This window comes from Pinus tabuliformis, chromosome 2_1, assembly GCF_031772625.1.
Source record: "Pinus tabuliformis cultivar Carrire ecotype Pingquan chromosome 2_1, CPIR1, whole genome shotgun sequence".
NCBI lineage: Eukaryota > Viridiplantae > Streptophyta > Pinopsida > Pinales > Pinaceae > Pinus > Pinus tabuliformis.
Window position 1 is genome coordinate 724,834,250 of NC_142299.1, and position 27,064 is coordinate 724,861,313.

A 27,064-nucleotide genomic window follows, 5' to 3' on the forward strand; every position below is an offset into this window, starting at 1 on the left:
TCATCCAAAGATCATTTTTATACAGGAAACCATGCATCCTAGCTATGTGTCTATTGCTTTTTTTAGGAGAATGTTTCCGAAGTGGTATATGGTTGCCACTGAGGCAAATGGTCAGTCTGGTGGTCTGGTGGTTTTGTGGGATCCTGCCTGGATAAGGGCAAAAGCTTATAAGTGCTGTGCAGGAATTTTAATATCAGCATCTATCAGGGGTCAAGCTTTTGCACTCAACTTGCTTAATGTCTATGCTCCATATAAAAACAGACTTTCCTTTTGGGAGAGGCTTTTTGAATCCCGAATTCTAGAGATCGAATCGCTGTTGATGGCTGGTGACTTTAATTTGACTCTCAGTTCTGATGAATGTTGGGGTAATTGCAGGAAAATTGACCCTTTGGCTGACAGAATAAGGAAGGAATTACTAAATAGGGATCTGGTGGACATTGCCCCTGATAAAATGAGGCCTACGTGGGATAACAGCAGGACTGGGCAGGCCTACATAGCAAAGAGAATTGACAGAATCATCATACATGCTAGCATTATCGGGAAATTGGGTATGCCAGTATTATCTATCGGGAATGATCACTCCTCTGACCACAGACCCATTCTTCTAAAATGGCATGAAAATGTAATCAGACTTGGCTACCCTTTTAAATTCAACAGGATCCATTTGGAAGACCCATCCTTTAATGAAATAATTGCCAGAGAATGGAAGAGTCTCCTCGAATCCGAAATGGCGCCTTTTATGCCATTCCGTGTAAAGATGGAGAGATTGCGGGCTGTGACGAAGGAATGGCAAAATCAAAAGAGGAGGATGGATAAACAAGAGCTGAATAATATTCGAAAGGAACTGGACTCCCTATTAGAGTTAGCTGATCCCAACAGTCTATCTCTAGATCTAAAAAGCAAGATAAGAAATTTGGAGAAAAGGAAACAATTGATCTTGCTAAAGGAGGAGGCTACATGGCGGCTAAAGAGCAGAGCCATTTGGCTCAAAGAGGGAGACAGAAATACGAGATTCTTCCACAAGTATGCAAATGCAAGAAGAGAAAAAAACTCTATCTGGAGCATTAAAGACGAAAAGGGGAATGTTCTCTTATCTCACCAAGAGATCTCGATGGAGGCTGTGAGATTTTTCCAAAATCAATATAAAAGAAGGGAGGTCCTCTTTCAAGATGCCCTGTGGGGCATAGAGTTGGTTCCGGAAATGTTTGATGATGCAGCAAATGAAGAGTTCATAAAGCCAATCTCTGAAGATGAACTTTCAAGAGCTATCAAATCTTTTAAAAAGGATAAAAGTCCGGGGCCGGACGGATGGCCAATCGAATTTTTCTCTCATTTCTTCGACCTTCTTAAAACAGACTTGTTACGGATGGTTGAAGCATCCCGGATGTCTGGAAGCATACATTCGGCCACTTCCTCTACCTTCATAGCTCTAATTCCAAAAAAGAATAGGTCTGAGTCCTTTCACGACTTTAGGCCTATATCGCTCTGCAACATCATGTTCAAATTAACCTCAAAAATCATTGCGGAAAGAATGAAGCCTATTCTAAATTCCTTCATTTCTGGGGACCAACATGCGTTCTTAAAGGGCCGTATTATCTTGGATGCGGTTGCCATGACTCAGGAAAGTCTGTTTTCAATGCTGACAAAGAATTTGGATGCGGCTATCCTTAAGATTGATCTGCAAAAAGCCTATGATTGTGTAGATTGGGGCTTTTTAAGAATTCTGCTGGCAAAAATTGGACTGAAGTCACAAAGTGTCAATTGGGTCATGTCCTGTGTTGAGAACGTCAGATATTCAGTGATTGTAAATGGACTTCCTTCGTCTTTCTTCCAAGCGGAGAGAGGACTCCGACAGGGATGTCCCCTTTCCCCACTGCTCTTCATTCTGGTAATGAACTCTCTCAGTTTGCAGATAAATAAAGCAGTTGAAGACAAGAGATGCCGCCCGGTAAAGATTTGTAAGGATGTCTCCCTCTCTCATAATCTCTTTGTTGACGATGTCCTCATCTTTGCTATGCTTTGTAAGGTCTCCTGGGCATGCATAAATGATATTCTTTCAAAATTTCAGAAAGCTACAGGTCTGTTTATCAATAAGGAAAAATCCTCTTTGTTTCATAACGATTCAAATATGGAAATCGTTCACTGGATATCTGAATTGATGGGCATTGCTCCTTTTTCAATTAAGCAAGGGTTTAAATACTTGGGCTTCACCTTAAAGGCAAAAGGAAACTCCAAAAGGGATTGGCAATGGCTACTGGACCGGTTTTATAAAAAGATCTCAGGATGGGAGTTTAAATTTCTTTCTCTGGCTGGCAGATTCATCTTAGTACAGGCCGTCCTTTCCCAACTTTCAGTCTACTGGGCTCATATCTTCTTTCTTCCTGCCAGCATTATAAACCAAATGAACAGATTGATTGCTAATTTCCTCTGGGGAGGACATGCTTTTCAGAACAAAATTCATCTTGTCAAAATGGCTTCTATATCAAAACCAAAATGGGCTGGTGGATGGGGCCTTTTAGATATGCGCACTTTCGGGAAAGCCCTCCTCTGTAAGTCTTTTCATAGAGGAATTTTTGGCGACGGGCCATGGAGTAAGATTATTAAGGCAAAATATTTAAAAGGCAAGAGTATAGAATTCTGGTACAGGAGGCGGTCCATTGGCATCAGGAGTGGTTCGACGATTTGGCAAAGTCTCAGGAAGGTCCATCCTTTCTTCATGGAGAATCTTCGCTGGAAACTCTGCTCGGGAACTAGTATGTTTATTGGTTATGATTCTATTTCATGCGCCCGGGAGTTCTCGTTCCCTTCTCCGTTGGTCTACAATCTACACAGGTTGGGATGTTTTACATGGGACAAGCTGATAAAAGAATGGTCTGGTTCTTCCCCGGTTTGGTATGATGGGGAGGATCTGCATTTGCCCCAATCGATGCTCCCTCTCTGGAATTCGGTAAAAGCGAGCCTTTGTAGTATGGGGATTATTCGATCGGGATCAAAGGATCTTCTGGTTTGGTCTCTCAAAAAATCAAACCAGCCTGTGAGCGTAAAGCATATTTATGCAGATATGATCTCTGTCAGTGCAAGGAGTCCTCATCCGCTGTTTCCTCCACGTCTTTGGAAGGCTGCATGTCCTCTCAAAATGATTATTTTCTCTTGGCTGCTATTTGGGAACAAAAATCTTACATGGGAGGTTCTTCAAAGGAAAAGATGGCAGGGTCCGAGCCGATGTGCTATGTGCCTCAATGAAGCGGAATCTAATCTGCATATGTTCTTTCAATGTGCCTCGTCCCTTTATATCTGGTATGAGCTGTCTTTATATTTTGGTTTTCCTTACATTATCTTTTCTTCTGTTCAGGATGCTTTTATATGGTGGAGTAGGCAATCCTCATCTTGGAGATCGTTGTTTATCATTTCCTGTTGGTTCTTGTGGAACTGGAGGAATGCACAAATTTTCCAAGGTTCTAAGGAACCCCTTCATGCTATTCTTTAGCGTATTCAGGGATGCCATGAATCTATTCATCAAAATGACTCTCTGCCAAAGGCACCTGCTATATGATTCTGAGGGTTTTTGCTCCTGCAAGATGGTTTCAATATTTCTGGATCTCTGTTCCAAGGCTGGGCTGACTGCTCCTATTTTCTTATGTGCTAATTGTATGTAATCTTTTAATAGGGCTGTTTCTTCAAATGATCGTATAATCTGTTAGCATCTTTGGTCAAGCGGGCTTTGTAGATGGGATGTATATGTTTTCCTTTTTAGATATGGAAGATTCGGACTATCTGTATCCAATTTTTGCAAAGGTTGCTGGGCATTTGGCTCAATCCAACAGCTTATGTATTGAAGATCTTTATATTTTCTTAATATAAATCTATGATGGTTTTTTTCTCTGAAAAAAAAGAGTACATACCGTGTAAGCGTAAAGGACGATATGAATTTACAAACAATTTCAGCGTCCTACTTCCAGAAAATGCAATTATTATTACAGCGTGAACAAAAATATAGCACATTCGCACACATAAGATGTTATGCAGACCCAGATGAGATGAGATGATAATATACTAGTCACATGCCTACATCTAACAGCGAATGCTGGGTTTTGCTTTTTCCCCAACCCACATCGAAACGGCTTACATTAATAGATTTTTTGTTTTCTTAAATACATCCACCTGTCCACTCCCTTTTTGCTTTTTGTTAACCTGAAATAGTAATAGTGAGTAACCGCTCAATATGGTAATAGTGAGTAACCGCTCAATACTCGAGTCCTATTTGCGCTCATGAAAAAACCAAACCAAAATATAATCCTCAAAATTTAAATCAATTTGAATGAGAGCCCACTCCTCTTTTTGCTTTTTTATTACCCTGAAATAGTAAGTAACCTCAAAATTTAATCAATTTCTAAGAGGCGCCGGCCTACTCTTTTTGCATTTTTGTTACCCTGAAACAGCTTTTTTGTTACACTGAAATAGTAAGTAACCGTTCAAGACTCAACTCCCCATATACTATCCTGATTTTGCAACGAGATATTTATATAATTCGATTTGCAATTTTAAATGATATTGGGGTTGGAATTAGCCATGGAATACATCTTTAATTTATTAGAATTAGAATTTTATATTTATATTTATAATTAAAATTATATTTTAAATATTATTTAAAAAATTATATATAATATTTATCATTTAATTTTTTTCCTTTTATTGTTTATTAAAATTTTTATTGGAGAAGATTGTGTTATATTGTTTAACTTCCCCACCTCTCTTATAAAAAAATGCTATTTATGTAGGAGAGAGAAATGACAATTGAATATGCCCATTTTGTATGTATAAAACATGCTATGTATGTATGAGAGAAACGACAATTGAATATGCCTATTTTGTATGTATTAGACTAAATTTTATGATTACAAAATTTTTAAAATGATTCAACATAAATAAAAAAAGATGATTATATTCTTTCACGTGGCAAGATCTCTAGCACGATTATATTCTTTCACATGGCAAGATTTCTAGGATGATTATATTCTTTTACAGGGCAAGATTCTAGGTTTAACAACATATGGTCTTTGCACAAGTGACATAATTTTTTCTAGAGAAAACAATGTTATTTGTTTATATGTAAGTGGTTTTTGGTATTTATATGGTGTTTAGATTATTAATAAAATTATTATTTTGAGATATCCATCTCTTTAAAATAAAAATAAAATAATCAATAAAATAAAAAACAATGTAGATTATAATAAAAAAATAGACATATTTAATAAACATTAATAAATTGTTAATATTACATGCTCTTATGAAAGAGATAATTTCATTCAAATTTAAAATTGACATGTGATATTAAAAAAAAATGAATGAATAAAATACTTCATAATTCTCTCTCTTTCACTCACATGCACACATATCTAAATTAGATTTGAATATTTATGTTATTTAATATATCACAATATTAGTCCTTAGGGTGGTTCACTTGGCAAGGTTGTGTTATATAAAGTATATGAGTATATGAGCCATGAAGTCTTTTGTTCAACTTTGTTCAATTTTTCAAGCCCTTATATGGTTAACATCAAAATAAAATAAAATAAATTATATACTATTTTTATTTGAATGCTAACTATTTAAAATTTATGAATAAACATAAATAATACAAAATAATTTATAACTTTTTATAAAATTTATGATTAAAAAACTTAAAATATACAATATTCAAATATTCATTGACAATAATAAGTTCATACCTCCAATAAGGACTATATTGACATATGTAAACACACATTATCATCTATGGACTAGTATCTCAACATAAAGGTTGATTAAATTAGGAAGATCATTGTTGCAACTAGGTATAGTTATTGAAATTGTGTGAACTTGACCCATGTCTCTAAATGAATAGGCATCACTATTAAGTTATAGTCAAAATGTGCACTCATGCATCAATCATGTAGAAGATATGGTGTTATGGGACGGAACCTTATGGTACTTGCACCATTGACAAGAATTATTTTTTAGATTGCATTTTGTTATTTTTGTTTCATGTTAGTTGATATCTGTATTTTTCTTTAGAATGCCAATAATATCACGTGTTGTGGAGACAATGGTAAATGAAAGTTGAGGGTTAGCATACTATGAATCCAAGACTAATCAAATGCTATGTTGGTAACTATCCCTTCTCTTTCCAATGGTTTTAGAGAGACAGGGAATAAGGAATAATCCCCAATATTGATGATGGAAAATGTTGATAGAGACTCCTTGGTGGAGTACTAAACATGTAGTGTATCAGTAGGGTGGGAAACCATCCTAGTACAATCACCTCTAGAAATTAGAAATGAGAGAGTAGAGTCACCACTTGGTTTTAAGGATAGATCGAGAAACCTTAAGGAAGAAGAAGAGAGGAATAAAAAAAGGAGAGAGAAAGGCCACTAAATTAATTAAGGTTTTAATATTAATTAGTCTTCTGAGTTGTAAGTTAATTATGGTCTTAAACAAGTAATTAAGAACTAAACAAACGTAAGAAAAACTATGGTTAATTCCCATTCTGTTTTGATGAGTTAATTAAACTATGTGCTAGAAATATGGATACACATGAACTGCAAATTAGTGAGTTGTTGCAACAACGACCCAATAAGTTGTTGTTCCAAATATGTATATCTAAACTATTGTAGTGTCTCCATGAGAACCTACAAAGACGTTTATGCTCAATATTGTTTCTAATACTTTGAGTTGTTTCCTACATACACCATCTTTTTTTTGTTTAAAGCTCGACATTTTATTAGTTCAATGAGATATTACAAAAGAGTGTTTTCTGCCCTACTGGTCTACCCATAGGGAGACTAGACTAGTAGGACAAAGTAAATGATCTTGAGGTTGTGGAGACCTTGCTTAACTAGATTATCGGATTAAAAAAAGAAGTTCCCAAAATAAAAATAAAAACAACAAAATTGAGCTTGTGAATGTTTAAAGACTTCGTTTGTGAGAAATAAAAGAAGTGTCCTTCGGAAATATCACAAGGTTGCACTTAGGTAGAAGAAGCATCCAGTGGAAAACATGAGAAGCAAGATTAGTGTAAAACCTTGATCTTATACCGTGTGCGTCTTGACCATATCCTCAACCACAAATATCTCGACCTTGAGTATAACTTCGGTCATGAGCACCGTGACCACAAGCACCTCGACCACGATCATCATTACCACAATAGCGAGCACCCTGACCATGAGCACCTTGGCCACAGGCACCTTTACCACCCACGTCACAACGACCATATGTTTGAATTTTTTATCTTTAGTTATGATGCCCCTCCCTATGTAATTGAGGGTCGTGATCCAAAGAACTGATGATAATTGAACCATGCAGATGGGACTGGTGTGCCAATTACTCCAGGGTGCCAGGATTCTTGACACCAGCCTGAACCCATCACTATTTGGCCACTAGTGGAGCAAGTAAACTTCCAATGTGAGGTTCTCTACTCACATAGAGTGGTTTTCCTTGTAATTTTCAGACTACCACATGTTGTCTCCGACGAATGAAAAGGAGATAGAAGATACTAGGTGACAGAAAAACCAATAGGTTGAGATTAACCAACCATCCTAATCCCCACGGTGCCCATGCAAATGCATGATTGTGTTGGAGACGAAATAAGAGGTGTAGTGGGATGCAGACACGCTAACCTGGAGAAACCAGAGAATGCCTAAGGAGGGGGCAGTGTATGTAAACATAGTTACAATGAAAATCAACGACATGATAATTAAGGGTTGACATATCCTACAAAAGAGAGGGATAAATAATAAACTTTGGTGTAACCACTGTTGATCTAAATATAAAAGCTTCCATGCCTTGTGGTAACCTTCTTCTCACAATTCAATGTGCCAATCCATGCCATTATGGTTGGCCATCATTTCCTTGTAATCTAGAGTCAAGCGAGTGTACCTACCCACTAAATCCATTAATGCCCATGGTGTGTGAGGAGCTATCATATTGTACCTATGCATTAGGATTTGCATGCGACAGGGTAGGTGGCTGGAATCGCCATTCAAGGTGATCATTGGTATGATGTTTGGCCCGTACTCCCACCTATTGTGGGGGTTTCATGCATACACCATCAATCTAATTACTTATGCAGAGTTCTCTTGTACACTAAGTATCCAAAATAAATTCCTATAATACCCTATCTATACATCTTTAGTTCAAGTTATCCTCACAAAAAGAAATGGTTGCAATTTCATATTTATATATGTTCTCAGTAGCAATGTAACAAGGAGAAAAATTTACCTTTACTTGCAGGTGTCTCAACGATACACTTGTTGAATGTACCGAAAGTCAATGTGACATAAATATGAAGACTCTATCAAAGAGATTGTCTATTGCATTACTGAACACATAAATTTATACAAAACCTAGCCAAAGAATGTACAAGGATTCACCGACTTCCATTTACTTTGTATCTAAATGCGTCAACTATCGTCGACTCCCCTCCGATTGACACCAACTACTCATCGTCATACGATCAGGATAGGCGACTTGTGATTATTATTCCAACACCTCCCCTTAATCAAGACCTATACTTTAACTTTCCTGTTGGTCTAAGTCTCAACTAAACTTACAACAAAGAATTTCATTTTTTTCTTCTTGCTAAAGGGTCCATGCTTGTTCATTTGCTAGTGTAGTTTCATCTTCACCTATCATGCCATAAGATAGTGATGGAGCTTCTCCTTTCTTGATTTCGGGCTAAGATTCTTTGTATTCAACATTGTTGCAGGTCCTTGAGACTTATGCTTGTCCTTAATGCTTGCAATTTATTCAAGTTTTGTTCCTTCTTCTTCACTTAAAATATCTCCACACTTAAAGAAATGCTAGATTTATATAAATTACCATAAAAGGAACCATACTGATTCTTGTCATTCTGCTCTTTGAAGAGAGCTTTGCTTCCTTCATCTTTCTTTGCTATCATAGTTTGTTGTTTCATGTCTTCAACCTCTTTGTTGCTAAAAACATGTTGTCTTGCATTTGATTTGTGTATGGAGGTGGGCATCTATTCTCACCAAACGACAACTCACCAATAAGATGATTTTCTTGCATCAGATTGAACCAATCTTCATGAGATACATAATTCGCATCAAATTTGACTTCATATGTCTCTGCGTCGAAGATACTTTCTTCATAAAAATATTTAGATTCTACATCAATGGTTGTTTCTTCATCCACACATGTTTCAATGTCAATTACAAGCACACATTCATCATCCATCATTGCAACCTCAATGTTGCCATCTTCAGTTTCACAATCAATTATGAGACCAAAAGCACAATCATCATTTTCAAGAACACTACTTTCATCATCTTCAGCTTTCTCACTCCCCTTCATACTGTTGTTCATTTCAATAATATCCCAAAACATTTTCGCATCACATATTTCACCGAATTCATGCAAAATACTATACAAAATGTTTTCATCTAGAGCTAATATGATGAGAAGAAATGTTACTGCACCTCTACTTTTGTCAAGGGCATTTATCGAATTCCTTGAACAAATTGCTATAAATTTACTGAACCAAGAAATCCCTTAATTTTTGTTGCCAAAAGTTTAAAAATTTTACCTAAGAAAATTGGAAGCACTCGCAATAATCGCTTCAATATTGCATCAGTCTCTTCAAATTCTTCAAGTTGACTCAGATCTATATTTGGATTCATGTCTTTGAGAAACATTTCATATTTTTCTGCAACAATTTCCCTTTCATTCTTTCGCCATAGTTGTTTCAATTCTCTTCGAGACTATTTGAGTTTTCTTTTTTGAACCATCAATTCTATGCATGCTCCTTCTGTGAGCTCCAAAAAATAATTCAAGACAACACCTTAACTTCTACACTTTGTCAATGTTCCCAACAGCCATAATAACAAACTTAGCTTCACGGCATAAGGCTAGTAGCCCAATCAATCACGCCTTGAGATTCTCACTTTACATCATGAAGCATTCATGGTACACAAACCCAGGAATAACACAAATATCTCCCCATACATAAAAGATAATTTTTTAATACACCCACTAAACAAAAAAATCCACTCAAAAGTATCCAAATTATTTTCATGTAAGGTGCTTTCACAACTTTAATGACATTGTGTGAGATTATTTCTTTTTATTTGATGGACCATCCTTCCTTTTTTTTTCTTTCATGCAACGCTGCTAAAAGAGAGCATTTGAAAACACTCACCTACATGAGCTTCAACTACCACCACGCTTGTCCACGGGCTATGACTTCTCCAGGCCATTTTTTTTTCACATAGGTCATTTCTTCCTTAACACTCCTAGACCTGCAGACTCCTTCACGCTCGGAACAACGTTATCATACTTCAACTTCAAGTTGATAACATCTCCACACAGTGGCAGGCAGCTTCACACAGGCTGACTACTTCAAACACGGGTCTACTACAAACTCTTCCCACTACATGCAGCTTCACGCACTAGTGAACACACTTTACCCTCACAAAACACACCTCTCACACAGTAGGCGCCACACCTCGCACTTAGCACAAGGCCTCACCATCGCTGCCTCCTCAAGCCAAACTTAGACCCAAGCATACAACAATCTCTGTCCAGTGGTTTGTGCACTGCAACAAACAGCCTCACAACACTCCCAGGTGGCACAAAATCCACCACTGAGCCCACAACTCTGGCTTTTAACAACTAATCAAGAAAACTTCTATTCTACTTTCCCACAACAACATCTACCTTAGAGCTCACACTTTCTGAACAACGGGCTCTCGATACAGCGGGGTCTCTCACAGCTGACAATGTGGGCTATGCCTCCTCCAGAAAATACCCAGCACAGTGATCCAACTCAAAAGGCCTACCATAGGCTCAACGCACAACACAACCTTCAACTATAATGCTACAATCTTGCACTCAGCTCACCTGAGCTTCGATACCATGACAGAAATATGAAGACTCTATCAAAGAGCTTGTCTATTGCATTACTAAATACATAAATTTATACAAAACCAACTGAAGAATGTACAGGGATTCACCAACTTCCATTTACTTTGTATTTAAATCTGCCGACTCCCCTTCAATTGACACCAAATACTCGCCGTCATCTTTCAAGACAAACGACTCGTGATTATTATTCTAACAAAATGATAGTATGTGTGTCACACTAATTGTATTGGTTGCAGAAACAGGGTAGGAGTTTGGGCACTGAAATAATAGAGGAGAAGAAATTTAAAATGGCTCCAAATGTGGGGGTCAAAGTTCAAATTATAGGTTCAAAATTTGAAATTTGTGCATTAAACAATGTATGCAGGAAAAGGTTGACTCATACGGGGAGGAAAATGGTCTAGTGAGTCAACAGTGGCAGGATGGTCATGCAGGTCTGTTTACTTACCAAATGGGGGAGGATCTTATTCGTTGAAACAATGGAGGAGGAAAAGGGCATTCAAATGGATCTGGTCACAGATTTTGAGGTTCAAAAGTTGAAATTTATGCATTGAACATTGCACCAAAGGAAACATCGAATCATACAAGAAGGCAAATGGGAGAATGTGATGGTGATGGAGATGAGGAGTGGGGATGGAGATGGATACGAAGTGGGCCCATTGTGCTTAGACAAAGATGAAGGGAGAGGTGCAGGGGATCTGGAGGGTGGTAACTAGCAAAGGGAGGGCTCAAAAAATAATGTCAAAATCATTGAGTCATTAGACTATGCCTATTTCCTACCTCAAAGCGAAAGCACATAAGTAGAAGTTGAAATTGTCATCAAGCCGATTAATTCATCCATTGAGTGTGAAATACAAATAACATTGTGCAAACATTGAATACGAATAATGTTGCATTACCAAAATCAATATATATATATATATATATATATATATATATATATATATATATATATATATATATATATATTAAATACCAGCCTAGATCCATCTTAACTCTGAATCTATCAAGAACCGAGAGGGATCAAATCTCTCAAGGTGCAAACCTTTCCTCAAGTTTTGCACTCAAAAAAGAAGTTTGCACCTCGAGAGATTTGATCCCTCTCGGTGCTTGATAGATTCGGAGTTAAGATGGATCTAGGCTGGTTTCAGTCATGAGAGGCCAAGGAAAATATATCGAATATATGCTTAATTTTATCAATAATATGTAAATGCATCTAATATTAATATAATCATTTTAAATATCCTAAATATGTCTAAGATTAATATGGTCATTTTAATTTTAAATTTTCTTAGTTACATGAGTTTGTTGAGATGATAAATATTGTTAATAACTTTAATGATGAAAAATGATGAAATAAAAATTTGGAATGCAAAGTGACAATGTAATAGTGTTGAATGATAGGAAATGAGAATAATAAGAATCTAGTCAATTACAAATAGTATTAATTGTGATTAATTAAAAATATTTTCTTCTACTATTCTTATTGTCACCCTTGTTACTTTTGTCATCTTTTCATGTCAATTATATGAAAAGGATAGTTGAAACTATAAACCATTTAAACCTTTAACTCGAGTTGTTGTAGTAAATATCATACCTTATCTTTCTTGCTCTCCAATATTAATAGGTTGAATTACTATAACACAAAAATAAATGTACATTGTCAATAATTTTTTGTGCTTACACTGAAATCAATGCACAATGTTAATCCAATCACTTCAAAATTAATGTACCATTATACATTCAATTACATCAAATAAGAAATCAACATCTACATTGAAATAAATGCATCTAATGCAAGTAATCAAATAATATTAGAAAACAACATTTATACTGAAATTAATGCATCTAATGCAAGCAACGAAATAGGTTTAGAAATCAACATATACACTCAAATCAATGCATCTAGTGAAAGTAAGAAAATAGGATTAGAAACCAACATCTACACTGAAATCAATGCATCTAGTGAAAGCAATAAAATAGGATTAGAAATCACCATCTACATTGAAATCAATGCATTTAGTGCAAGCGATAAAAAAGGATTAGAAAGCATCAACATTAAAATCAATGCATCTAGTGCAAGCTATCAAATATTATTATAAATCAACATCTACGTTGCAATTAGTGCATCTAGTGAAAGCAATCAAATAGGATTAGAAATCACCATCTACACTGAAATCAATGCATTTAGTCCAAGCAATCAAATAGGATTAGAAGTCATCTACATTGAAATCAATGTATCTAGTGCAAGAAATCAAATATCATTAGAAATCAACATCTACACTAAAATCAATGCATCTAGTGCAAGAAATCAAATAGGATTAGAAATCGCCATCTACACTAAAATCAATGCATCTAGTGCAAGGAATATTCTTCCCTCTCTCCCCCCTCCATCTATATCTATATATCCCCAAAACTCACTCCATATCTATCAATCTCTTTGTCCCTCCCTCCCTCTCTCCATCTCTCTTCTTCCCTCTCTTCACCTTCCATCTATATACCTATCTCCCTTTGTCTCTCTATATCACCCCTAAAACATACACTCTATAATCTATATATTTATCCCTCCCTCCTCCTCTCACTCTCTCTCTCTCTTCCCCTTCCCTTCCTCTCCCTCGTTTTTGTCTCTCTTCCTTCCTATTGTCCTCTCTCCCTCTCTCTCCATCTTCCTTATCACTCCCTCTCTATCTCTCCACCTTTATCTCTCTATTTCTTTCTTCTTACACACCTATCTCTCCCCCTCCAACTCCATTCTCTTTCTATCCCTCTCTCCACTCTCTCACATCCTCCCTCTCTTCCTTCCTCTCTCTCCCTCTCTCTCTCCCCCTCTCTCTCTCCCCCTCTTCACCCTCCAACTTTGTTACTATATCCCTCACTCTCTCCTTCTCTCCCCCATTATCTCCACCTCTCATTCTTTGTCTCTTTATCTCACCCCCAAACATAAACACCCTCTCTCCATCTCTCCCTTGTCACTCCTTCTCTCTCTCCACTTCTCACTATGTATTTCTTCTCCCCTCCCTCTCTCCCCCTCCAACTCTCTCTCTCTCCAACTATGTTACTATATCCCTCCCTCTCTCCTTCTCTCTCCTTATCTCCCCCCTTCTCTCCATCTCTCCTTCTTTGTCTCTTTATCTCACCCCTAAACATACACACTCTGTCTCCATATCTCCCTTGTCACTCCCTCTCTCGCTCCACTTCTGACTCTCTATGTATTTCTTCTTCCCTCCCTCTCCCCCCCTCCAATTCCATCTCTCTATCCCTCCCTCTCTCCTCCTATCTTTGAATTCCTATCTCTCATCCTTCTTGTCTCTCACTTTCTCTCCTAGCTCCATCTCTCTTCCCCCATCTCTCTCTCTCTCTCTCTCTGCCCTCCAATCCTTTCACTATCTCTCTACCTCTCTCCTTCTTTCTCTCCCCCCTCCATATTTGTGTCTCCTTGTCCCTCTTTTACCCTTATCTAACTCTCTCATTCCTTTCCATCTCTCTCTCTTCACTCCCCCTATTCCCTCTCCTTCATTTTATCTCCATCTCTCCCTTATCATCCCCCTATCCCTCCACCTGTATCACTCTATGTCTTTGTTTTTCCCTCCCATGTATATCTACATTTAATATATATCATGACATATTAATATATATTATAATATAACAAATTTAATATTGTATTAATCCAAATTTATTAAATTTAATAATATTAATATTTTAATATATTAATATGAATATTAGATTTAATAATAATAATAATAATAATAATCTTTTAATATTAATATTAGGGTTAGTAATGTTTTTTTGCACGGTATTTGACCAATAGGCTTCACCTAAATAAAAATTCTTTTTTTAGTGTTTGTAAGTATAAAGAGGTTTATGGAGTAAATATAACAAGAGCTTTTATTTATTTACCATACCTCTGGTTTATGGTAATGGTAATGGTTTTCTCTAGATGATCGATTGTCTCCTATGCAAGTCAATTTCGTCAAAGATTTGTGCCAAAAAACAAGGTCGCACACCTCTTCCAGATATTTTAATGAGCATTCCAACAGTTTAAATGGTCCTGTTATGAGGCTTAGTGGAACTATTACAGCAAATCCTAAAATTCCTCCACCTCTTCACAAGGATCCACGATGTAGATCCAAAATCGTGACAATGACATGGCCCTCTTCCTTTCAAAATAGGATGTACAAATTTTACACCACTCCTTGTGCCACATGCAATGATAGGCAATGCTTTCTAGATTTCTAAAGTTGTAGATCTCCTAAAGAAAACAGAGCAAAACTCTCGCTTAAGATAAAATCCGAATCTAGAAAACCACACTTACAGGGAGAAATAAAGCTCAAAATAGAAATCAATTGTCACACACCTATATTAATCTATCTATGTATCGAACAATAACACTCAAGACTCTCTCACATTTCCCTGGCCTTCCCGTGAGGGAATCGAGCTAGATCTAGCTCCGATACCATGTTAGAAAAATAGAGAGAGAGCACATTATGACACACTTGAAACTTTTATTGATCACCATAAGTACAAATATATAGGACATAAATTATTGACTTTGAAATATCTAGATCATGACTATGACTCATACATTGGAAACATCAACTTCGAGTTGACTCATCGTAACTCCTAATGACAACTACACATGACACAAAAGCATTACTTCCAACATTACTTGGCTAATAGCTCGTCTTCCTCAAATGTAAGGATAACTACTAGTGATGGCTGTCCTCACCACTGGTTTGACAACTGAATTATGATAGATTTTCCCAGTGTGTAAAAACAAGAGAATTTACTACAAAGAATAAAACAAGTGAATTCGCAAACCCCAAAAAAATTGAAGAAATGATTATCATACACAATACTCAACCATAAATTAAAAATTTAATCAACCAACCAAAACAAATTATTGTAAAACTACATAAATCTAACCCATTCTTTACATTGCATGAGCTCCTATTTTTTTCATTTTTCTAGATCACATGTAAAAGAGAAAACCCATTCTAGTTAAATCAAGTGAAGTTTAAAAATTAAAATGAGCTGAACTATACCATTATTTATTAACATAAAATAACATAAATTAAAATATACAAAGTTTTTCTCAAATCAAGTAAAGTTTAAAATTTAAAATGAACTAAACTATACCATTATTTATTAAAAAAAAATAAAAATAAAAATTCTCTATCTCTACTATTTAGAACCATAAATTATCCTAGTGTTAATCTGAAAAGAAAAATGAAATGTCAATATTACCAATAAATGATACCAACTAGCAAACTTCTTTCAACTGAATTCCTTTTATGACCTACACTCCCATATCCTCTAAACACTAATCAAAACACTTTGAAACGAAACTGCACTTGAAATCGGGAAAAATAATTCTTATCAATTCATCCAAATGGGATTTCGTTATTGGTATGAAAAGAAATACAATGTCACGAGCATTTCATCCACATGGAATGTAACCGGTCATACTTCATTATCGGGCAGCGAAAATAATATCAACGTGGTGAGCATTTCATAGACGGTAGCATAGCTATTTTATATCTTGCAAGAATGTAAATATTTTTAAGAAAAAGAAAAGCTAGATATTTTTTTGATTATGTCTTATATTAAAGACTGCAAAATTTTGAAACTCAATTATAGGGAAAAACTAATTTTTGGCTAAACTCAATTGACAAATCAAATTTATGAATCTATTCAGGAAAATTAAAGAAATTCACCTTGTAATTTTTTTTTATATCGAAACAGAATACTATGAAAATTGAGAAAATTAACTCTCTAAAAATTGAATAATAAATTATATATATAATTTATTAAAAAATATCAAAATAATATAATTTATTAAAAAATATCATTATTATTTTGGAATGATATTATGTGATTTTAATCATATAATATTATTATTAAAAACATAAATTAATTTTTGTTTGTTTGTTTGTTAAGTAATGTGGGTTTTCAGATGACTTGCATGTCTAACTTGTGGCTTGAGGGGCCAATACCAACCCTTAGCATGTCTAGAATTTTTCTAAGAGAGTTTCCACCATCTACTCTACACCCGATGAGCTAAATGACAAATCAATATTATTTATATAATCAAAATAATATTAATAGATATTATACATATTGCTTATATTTAAATTTTAAAATTATTGTTAATATAAAAATTATACAAATTCTAGAATAAAATAATGTAATCGAAATTTTTACTAATCAATTCTTGAATTTACATCCAGAAGATTGTGTTCCGTATGTAAACGGTCCTTGCATAAATGAAGTCTAATTTGTTATGTAAATGGTATGGAATTTATTTTATATAAACATAGAAAGTAAGCGTATACTAATGATGTCTTTTGTGTTTAGAATTTAACCTAAAAGTCTCAAATCATAAATCATAACTATAATTATTATAGAGACATGAAATAGGGTAACCCAATTAAAACTCATCATCTCTAAATATATGGAGCTCTGCATCTTTCAACACTTCTTATGGAAGATTTGTGACATTATGTTCCATGTACTAGTGGAGTTTAATATACGTATGTAAATGATATGCAGAGAAATTACACGAATATAGAATATAAAAGCTTGTAACATACTTAGCTGCTTACCTCAAAGCTAAGGCGGAGAAGAAATGGAATGAATGTGTCATTCAACTGGCACATAAGTGGACACTAAATTGGAGTAAGCTATACCCGAGAAAAAATGGAATGGAGGCTGACCTTTTTTGGTTGGTGTGACTCCCTCATTAGCGCATGTCCACCCTTCGACATTCAATAGAGTCCTCGACCGTTTGTGTCCCCTCCCCCTGCTGTTTGGAGCCCCACCCTCAACCGCCTGTGTATTAATCCCTACACCCTCTGCCACCCTGCATTAACTACAATAGGAAATTTAAAATTGAATGCTTAACTCCATTTCGTGCACCTTACTCCAAAAGGGATCCCTTTCTTCCGACCGAAGTTGAAAATGAAGTGTTCTTCCTTGCAAATTGTTCTTCCTTCGTTATTCCTTGCGAACAATTATTGCGAGCAAAGGTCCCCTGCCATCAACCGAGGAGGAGCAGGTTAGAGGTACAAAAACACAATCAAATCTTAAATTTCCCAGTTGAATAAATCCATGTGAAATTTATAACAATATTTACATCAAAATAGGGAAACTTTGAATGACTAGAAACTTTCAAGACCTACCCAATCCCATGTTAAGGCAGCTAATGGTGCAATCTTTATGATGACCCATACTCTTGCAGGGCCACCATTTGATGTTGAAGTAAGAAAAGGAGAGTTGATCGTGTTATCACTTTGAGAAAATATTATAGTTAACAATTTTATCACATGATGAATGCATGGACTACATTTTCCGTAATTAGATTGAAAACCTTGAACATTTTGATTCCAAGACTAAACAATGCAAGGACTTATCACGATTTAATCTCACCGAAGATGAAAATCACAAGGATGCATTAGCATCTTACAAGGACCAAGCACCAGTTATCAAGGAATCTGAGCTTCCTCAATAGGGAATGATGGAACCAATAATAATAATATGCTAGTATGGTACACCCATAAAGGTAACATTCCCTAGTGGTATGTTGAATAACATGGTAAATTCTCTTTTTATTGCATATTTGCATTTTCAATTAAGTTTTTGGTGTAAATGAATTCACTAAAGACATGTTGACAGTGCTGGACCCGCCAACAAGTCAAGGGGATCTCCCCGGTAAGAAGTCCCAATTAGACCTCAGACCGTTTGGTGTAGGATTCCTAGCAGTGGGTCGTAAGGTAACGCCTTGACCGCGATGTTGCACAAAGGCAAGTAAGATAACTCTATCAGTGGCAAGGGTGTGACTGATGCAGTGAGTGAAGGAAGGTGTATGAGAGGTTCTAACACTTCGAAGGGGAAAGGAGGTGAAGGTGAGTTCCAGGTGGAAAGGGATCAATCCCAACTCAGCTAGGAACACACAACACAAAGGACATGCACAACTTCTGGCAGAGCAGTCCACTATGGAAATCACATCATACAAGGTAATATAACATGTACAAAACTCACAGATCAGTCTGAGATGAGTGCCACAGTTATTACAACAAGGTTCATGTCAAAGGTCTATTTGATGTCCAGCAGAGCAGTCGACACACACAGTGACACCGTTAACAACATATACAACACATTAACAACAAGATTCATATAATTGCATGGGAATCATTTCATACACAAGTATGTAAGTTAAAAAGCATATATCATTAAGGCAACATATATCATTAAGGCAACCGGAGTAGTCCAACTACAATAACAACATATGCATGAAAATGTGTTGCCTATTATTATATAAAGAAGTGTAACTCACAATCATACAATACATCCACGTAAACCTGCTAGCCCAAACAGGGAACATTACAGCCACATTCGCCTGCTCCTCCAAAGAGATGTACTAGCTCCTTGGAGTGGAGAAGCCAAGGAGCATTACAATATTGTGCAAGCTTTATCCAAGATAGTCTTATCAGAAGCTTGGCTGACCAAAAGCCCATACAATGAATTATGAGGGACTATTTATAGCAAAGGGTGGGGTGACCCTTGACATTCCCCTTTGCGATAGTTCAACTACCCTCATGACTCTTCACCTACTCTATCACTATTACATCCAACTATTGACACTTGACTTACACTCAACATGACTCAGCATTACAATGCACATGTACTCATGTGAGGAAATATAGCTTGAGCAAGCCTTGCAAGACATCACTGACACTCGGTTCGCTGTGATGAGACCAATTCTTTGACATGCTTGTGATGGTGAAGCTAGTGAGTTGATCCCAAGCTTGGTCATCCGTAATGGTGTGCATGAACCTCATGGTGACATATTGCTAAAGTGAACTCTTGCCTCTGTTGCAATTGGTGCATTGGTTCAGCCCCTTCATCCAACTCGTCTGCTAACATGCACATGGTCTTCTTGGGTATGGTTGAACTAACAACACACTGATGCATAGTGTCTGTGTTGATCTTCAAGAGTGTGTTGAAGGTCATGCGCATAACCTTGCCGAAGTACATGTTCAGCCCCAGTTGGAGTTGCTTCTTGTCTTTGCCTTGGTGAGTTTGTTGAATGGGTTGGATTGCATGCGTGTGCTCAACGACATGCATGTTGTTGAATCCCTTGCATTTGATCAACAACACTGCTCACCATGTCTACTTTGTGTCAGCTGTTGGGCTGGATCTTTAACTTGTATGGGCATAGTTTCATCTGTGAGTGCATGTTGTGCCCACTGTTGTTCCTGATCCTGCTTCAACTCATTCATCTATCTATACAGCTTCATGTTCTTCCTTGAGTTTTTGCTTCGGCACATGAAACTTCTTCTTCGTTCCATTCTCTATCTTCGCACAACCTTCATGCCGCGTCGTCACCTCATAGCATGAGTCTTAAAAGTTGCTTTCATTATCACCGGATTTGCTTGATCTTGCAACTTTGTTCCACCTCTGTGTTGTCAACAACCTTCTTCTTGCATTCGTTGTGTTCGCTCCATTCATTGCGTTCGCTGCATTCGATATGTTTCCTTTAGCTGTTGTTCATGATGTTGCTCGTTGTAATGTTGCTGCTTGATGTCCTTGTCTATGAACAACTTGATGTCTTCGTGAGTAGGCATGCTCATAGACACTTGATCAACTGCATCTCTAAGCGTGTTGTCAACAATGTTTTCATCTCTACTCTCCTATAAACTATTTTACTTGTACTGTTGAGTGGTAGATGAACACCTGCTATACCTGGAGATATGGAAACACTCATGGCAGACAATCTGTCAGTTGGAAACGAAAATGAACATGAGAACTGACTTGTAACAACCTGGGTGAATGATCATGAAGGTTGCACAATTTTGACTAGGAGGTCGGGAGACGGACTACCAAGACTGCACAAGGCACAGTCTGGGTTGCTGGGAGACTAACTTACTGTTGGAACTACACAATGCACATTCCAGTCTGGCTGTTGACTGCTGGGATTGTGCAATGTGCAATTGCAGCTGGGAAGGACTGTTGGCCTAGGGACAAATTTCCACAATTTCTTGGGCCAACTAGCCATTTTCCTCCAGAAATTCGCAAAATAGTCCTGGAGGCCAGTGTTGGGTAGGAATGCGCAAATCTAGAGAGGAAGGTGAGCCTTCCTTTCCCAGATTGTGCAATGCAGCCTTGGTGAAGGCAAAGCGACTCGCCGATGGGTAACTAAAACAAGTAAGTCAATGAATGCATGGCGACACTAAGTTATAGAAAAAATGATTAACAGTTCATGAAAAACATGAATGAAAGATTCAACAAATAGATCAGCATGCATGTGGGTGAGGCAGTTTGCCAGTTGGGCGAACGTCTGTGCAAAACAATTTCATGCATGCGACAACAGTGAGATAGCAACGAACATTGAAACAAAGCTAGGACAAGCTAGTATACATGTAAATGACAACAGGCGTTCAAAGAAATCAAGCAAACAATACTCCCACAAGCAACAACACAAAAAGCGGAAGAAATGCAACACAAGGCATGGGAAGCGAGATTACCCCAAAAAAAACAAGTTAAATGTGCTGACTGCTCCTAGATGTGATGTGGGATGTTAGAGATGCAAGGTTGATGTGACAAATGAGCTTTGCAGCGTCCGGTTGATGAGTTTTGATAATATCGATGTTGTGACATGCATGTCACAAATCTAGGGGAAGCAACACTTGGTGGGAGGCTTCTGAATTGCTCCTTGCATGTAACCTCCAACTGCTAAACATAGATCCCTGAAATAAGGGATGCCTTTGCATGTTGCCTTGGGAGAAGCATCCCATGCATGCAAGTCAGTTTTGCTCAGCCTCGGAGGGAACCGGTCAATTCAGCTCCACATGCAAGAGACTGCTCAACTGCTAGAGAAAAATGCGCATTTCTGGTTGGGAGTTGGGCTGATTGCCCAGAGGTTTGCGCAATTTCTGGGAAGAGCAGCTGACTGCTACCCAGATTTGCACAAATCCTAGGCTGACCAGCCTGCTGCTGGGAAAATTTTCATAAATCCTATTGGGAGGGTTGGCTTGCAGGATTGTGCAATCTTGGAGCCTAGTAGGTTGTCAGAGAGGATTGCGCAATTCTTGGAGGGAAGGTTGGTTTCCCTCCAGGAATGTGCAATTTTCAAGGGGAAGCTGCTCATCCTACAACTAGACCAAGTCCTTGTGAGAAGCCTATGAGGGGAATGGATCAACTGTGATTGACAAGCTACCTTTGTGCAAGGAAAACTCATGAAGCTTGAGTACTTGAAGGAGCAAGACAAAGTGTTGTGCAAGGTTGGTAGGGAGGCTCCAAAATAGGCTAAGGAAAAATATTGAAGGGTGGTTGTAGCCGCTACAACACTTGGCAACACACTGGTAGAACTCCAGCTCTCTAAATGGACCTTGTTTGTGAAAAGAAAGTCTAACACCTTCAGAAGTATTGTTCAACTCTCAAGTCATCTTGGCTTCACACTAGCTTGATGTAAGCTGTAGCATCTACCCGACTCTTGGTCGCCTGAAACACATTCTAGGCGAAGGAAACATAATTGTTTCAATTGGGGTTGGGGGGTATATAGGTGCACAAGCAGTATAGTCGTCTGAGTTTTAGTTTCATCTCTAGTGTTGCTCCACTTCCACCGGGCTTGGAAAGTACCCCTGTGGAGTCACCTAGGAGCACAAGCATGGCTCTGTTTCCAGTGAGCCTAGTCCGTACCCCGACAGAGTTACTTGCATCACCTCCCTATGCATGAAGCATTTCTCTTCTTTTGCCTTATTCATTTTTCATTTTGATTTTTTTTTTTACTTTTGACTTTTTCATTTTTCACTATGCATAACACTTATTCATTTTAGAGGTGGAAGATGGATCCTGACTTATTGAGAGAAGAAGAGGTTGTTCCAGCAGAGAAGTAGTTTATTGTATCTATGATGTGCTTGTTAAGGTTTTCCCCCTCACCTTGCTCTACTTGACTGAGCTGACAAGGGTTAACCCAAAAACAATCGACTAGAGAAGGTGACACTAGTTAGCGTGCAAGCATTGTGTTGTCACCAAGGTTCACTTTGAACAGTACGTATTTTCCTTCGACGTATCATGGACTAAAAGTAACAAGCTCATAATATAGAGGCAAGATGACAGATAACCAAGCAGTGATAGTTGTACAATCCCTCTTTCACTTTACCCAGCTTGTTTCATGGGTCACACATGGTTTCATGCAAACTAACCTACGAACGAAACAAGCGAACGAACTAACAATCAACAAAGAGAAGCAAGAGCAGAAGCAAAAAGCGAAGGAAGTAAACAAACAAGAAAGCAAACAAACAATCAAATAAAGAATGCAAGAAAACGATCATGCAAGAAAATGGCTGAAAGCAAACACTACTCCTACTCCTACAAAATGGTGCATGGGCCTGATCACGTGAATTGATAGTTCAAATTCAGCCATCGGTGCATTGGTAGACCCATGTAAACCCAGTTGTCTGGACCAACAACAAAGAAATATATAGCAATAAAGACAACCACACTCTGTGTTTCAAAGTGCCCACGGGACATAATTGAGTACATGTGCATGACGGGCAGTTCGTGGACTTATCATGGTGTTGTGTGACACTACATGCAACTTTGAAGCATAAGCACACCCTTGACTGAGACATGCAAGTAAATGAAAGAAACAAAGATAACTTGTGCCACAAATGAGTGCTTGCAATGTAAGACTCCTCCAATGCATGAGCAATGGGATCGTGCAGTTCGAGTGGAGGAAGTAAAATCTGAGTGTTAGATTGATCTTGAGTGCATACAGATGAGCGATGTGGAGCCTTGAGTGTTATGAAACCAGCTCAAGAAAAAGATAGAAAATATAGATCAACGCCTTAGAATTCAGCCTCTTCAAGGGGGCAACCTCCTTTACATTACATAAATGAACAATTCTTGGACGATTCAAATGACAAAGCCTCCTTTCTATATATAGGAGTATAAGGAGTCACAATATAACCCAGCAGACCTAACAATAATAATATAAAGCCACAAAAATAACAATCGAGGGATTCTATGGGGCACAGTAATAACAATATGGGGATAATAGGGGCACAACAATATTAATAAGGGGTACAGCTACAATAGTAATGGGGTAATCACTAGTATTATAGGGACCCAACATGCCCCTCTCCTTCAAAAAAGTGTTGTCCTCAACGATTGAGAAGTTCTGGATGCTTCTGTATAAAATTCTCATCCTCCCATGTGGAATCTTCAGTGGATAAGTTCTTCCACTTGATAAGATACTCCGAAATTGATCGATTTCGTAGCTGTCGAGTTCTTGTTTCTGTGACTGCTTCTGGTTCCAATATAATTTTTCTTTCCTCGTCAATTTCTGGCAATATTGTTTGAACTGGGAGCTTGTTGCCTATAACCTTCTTTAAACATGAAACATGGAAAGCTGGGTGCAATCGAGAAGCTGCAGGAAGCTCCAATTTGTATGCCATAGTACCAATCTTCTGCAACACCTTGTATGGACCATAATACTTTGGTGATAATTTATTATCCTTCTTAGCTTGCTTGAGGGACATTTGCTTATATGGTTGTAGCCATAGGAATACCCAATCACCTACATCAAAACTTCTTTCGCTACGATGTTAATCTGCCTGTTGTTTCATTCTATTATGTGCCAACACGAGGTTATCCTTTAAGAGTTGGAGGACTTGTTGTTGATGTTCGATGTGATGTTCCACTGCTTGAACCTTAAAATTTTCTCTTAAATATGATGTGATGGATGGTGGCTGATACCCATAAAGTGCCATAAATGGGGTCATTTTTGTTGCTGTATGGAAGGAAGTGTTATACCACCATTCAGCCAGAGGCAACCATTTGACCCATTGTGCCTGTTTATCAAATACAAAGCAACGAAGATATCCTTCCAAACATTTGTTTACTATATCAGTTTGCCCAACAGATTTAGGATGATAAGATGAGCTATGAGCTAACTGAGTACCAAGACAAGAAAATAATTCTATCCAAAAATTTCCAATGAAAATGGGATCTCTGTCACTTACAATAATCTTTGGGTTTCCATGTAGCTTTTGAATTGTTTCCATAAATGTAGTAGAAACTGTACTGGCTTTAAATGGATGTGATAATGCACAAAAGTGTGCATACTTGGTAAGTCTGTCAACTACCACCATGATGACACTCTTTCCCTCAGACTTGGGTAAACATGAGATAAAATCTATTGAAACCTCCTCCCAACATTGGCTTGGAATGGATAAAGGTTGTAATAGACCCGGTGTCTTAATTGTTTCAACTTTATTTTGTTGGCAAACCAAACATTCCACCACAAACTTTTGAATATCTGATTTAAGGCCATCCCAAAAAAATTCCTTCTTAACCCTGTGGTAAGTTTTTAAAAATCCTGAGTGCCCTCCTAAGGGAGAAGTGTGCAATTCCATAAGAATCTTTTGTTTTAGCTGGGAATTCTTACAAAGGTATAAGCGATCTTTGTACCATAATGAATCATTTTGCCAGCTAAATGTATTAGACATACTGGAATCTTGTTGTAACTTTCGAATAAGTGCCCACACTTCTTCGTCATTCTTCCATTCCTCCCTTGCTTCGTTTATCCAATCTAGTTGGATAATAGAAATGGGGCACAACAATGCTTCCACATCCTCATCCTTTCTTGAGAGTGCATCTGCCAGCACATTTTGCTTCCCTTTTTTGTAGATGATTTCAAAGTCATAACCCAACATCTTGTGACCCACTTTTGTTGCTCTTCAGAGGATAATCTTTGTTCTAAAAAGTATTTAAGGCTATCATGATCCGTTTTTACCTTGAAGTGTCTTCCCATTAGGTAGGGTCACCATTTCTTAAGTGCATGGAGTATTGCCAACATTTCCTTCTCATAAATAGCTTTGTGTAAAAACTTTCCCTTGATTGGACGACTTTCAAAAGCAATGGGTCTTTCATCTTGCATTAAAACAGCACCAATTCCATTTCCTGAAGCATCACATTCCACAATAAAGGTTTTTGTGAAGTCCGGTGTAGCTAAGACTGGTGCTTGGCACATTGCCTCTTTAAGATGTTCGAATGCCTTTGTTGCTTCTGGAGTCCATGAAAATGCATCTTTCTTCAATAATGTTGTTAGAGGTGCTGCTATTCTCCCATAATTCTTAACAAACTTGCGATAATACCCTGTCAACCCGAGAAATCCTCATAGATGCTTTATGAATGTGGGAATTTTCCATTCCTTAATGGCTTTAATTTTTCTAGGGTCTACCTTAACTCCTTCATGAGATACAATATGACCCAGATATTCCACCTCTTGTACTCAAAAGAAACATTTGGATCTTTTTGCATATAATTGTTTCTCCTCCAATAGTTGCAGTACCCTGTCAACAGGATCCTTCCAAGACTTGTTGTAGATTAGTATATCATCAAAAAATACTAACACAAATTTTCTAAGGAATGGTTTGAAAATTGAATTCATCAAACCTTGAAATGTTGAAGGTGCATTGGTAAGGCCAAAAGGCATGACCAAAAATTCATAATGACCCTCATGAGTTCTAAATGTTGTTTTCGGAATGTCTTCAGTCTTCATTCTGATTTGATGATATCCTAAACGAAAATCCAACTTGGTGAAGTAAATTGATCCATGCAATTCATCCAGTAATTCATCAATGACAGGAATGGGAAACTTATCTTTAATAGTGAGCTTGTTGAGCTCCCTATAATCCGGACACATGCGCCATGATCCATCCTTCTTGTGCACCAATACTACTGGAGCAGAGAAAGAACTTTGACTCGGTTGAATTATACCAACCTCTAGCATTTCTGCAACCATACGTTCAATTTCACTCTTTTGGGCATAGGGATATCTGTACGGCCTGATGTTTGGAGGAACACTTCCTGGAATCAGATGAATAGCATGATCATGATCAAAAATAGGTGGGAGACCTTTCGGAGTCTCAAATACCTTGGAATGATTGTCCAAAACTTTTTGGAGATCTGGAGAAATAGATGATTCCAATGTGGAAACATCTAGCGAACATAATTGTGCAATTACACCTCTTTGTTCCTTTTTTAGAAGCTTTGTCATACCGTTAGAGCTGATTATCTTTCCCGGTTTCCCTGCAATACCCCTTAATTCAACTTCCTTTCCTTCCACATAAAATTTCATGAAAAG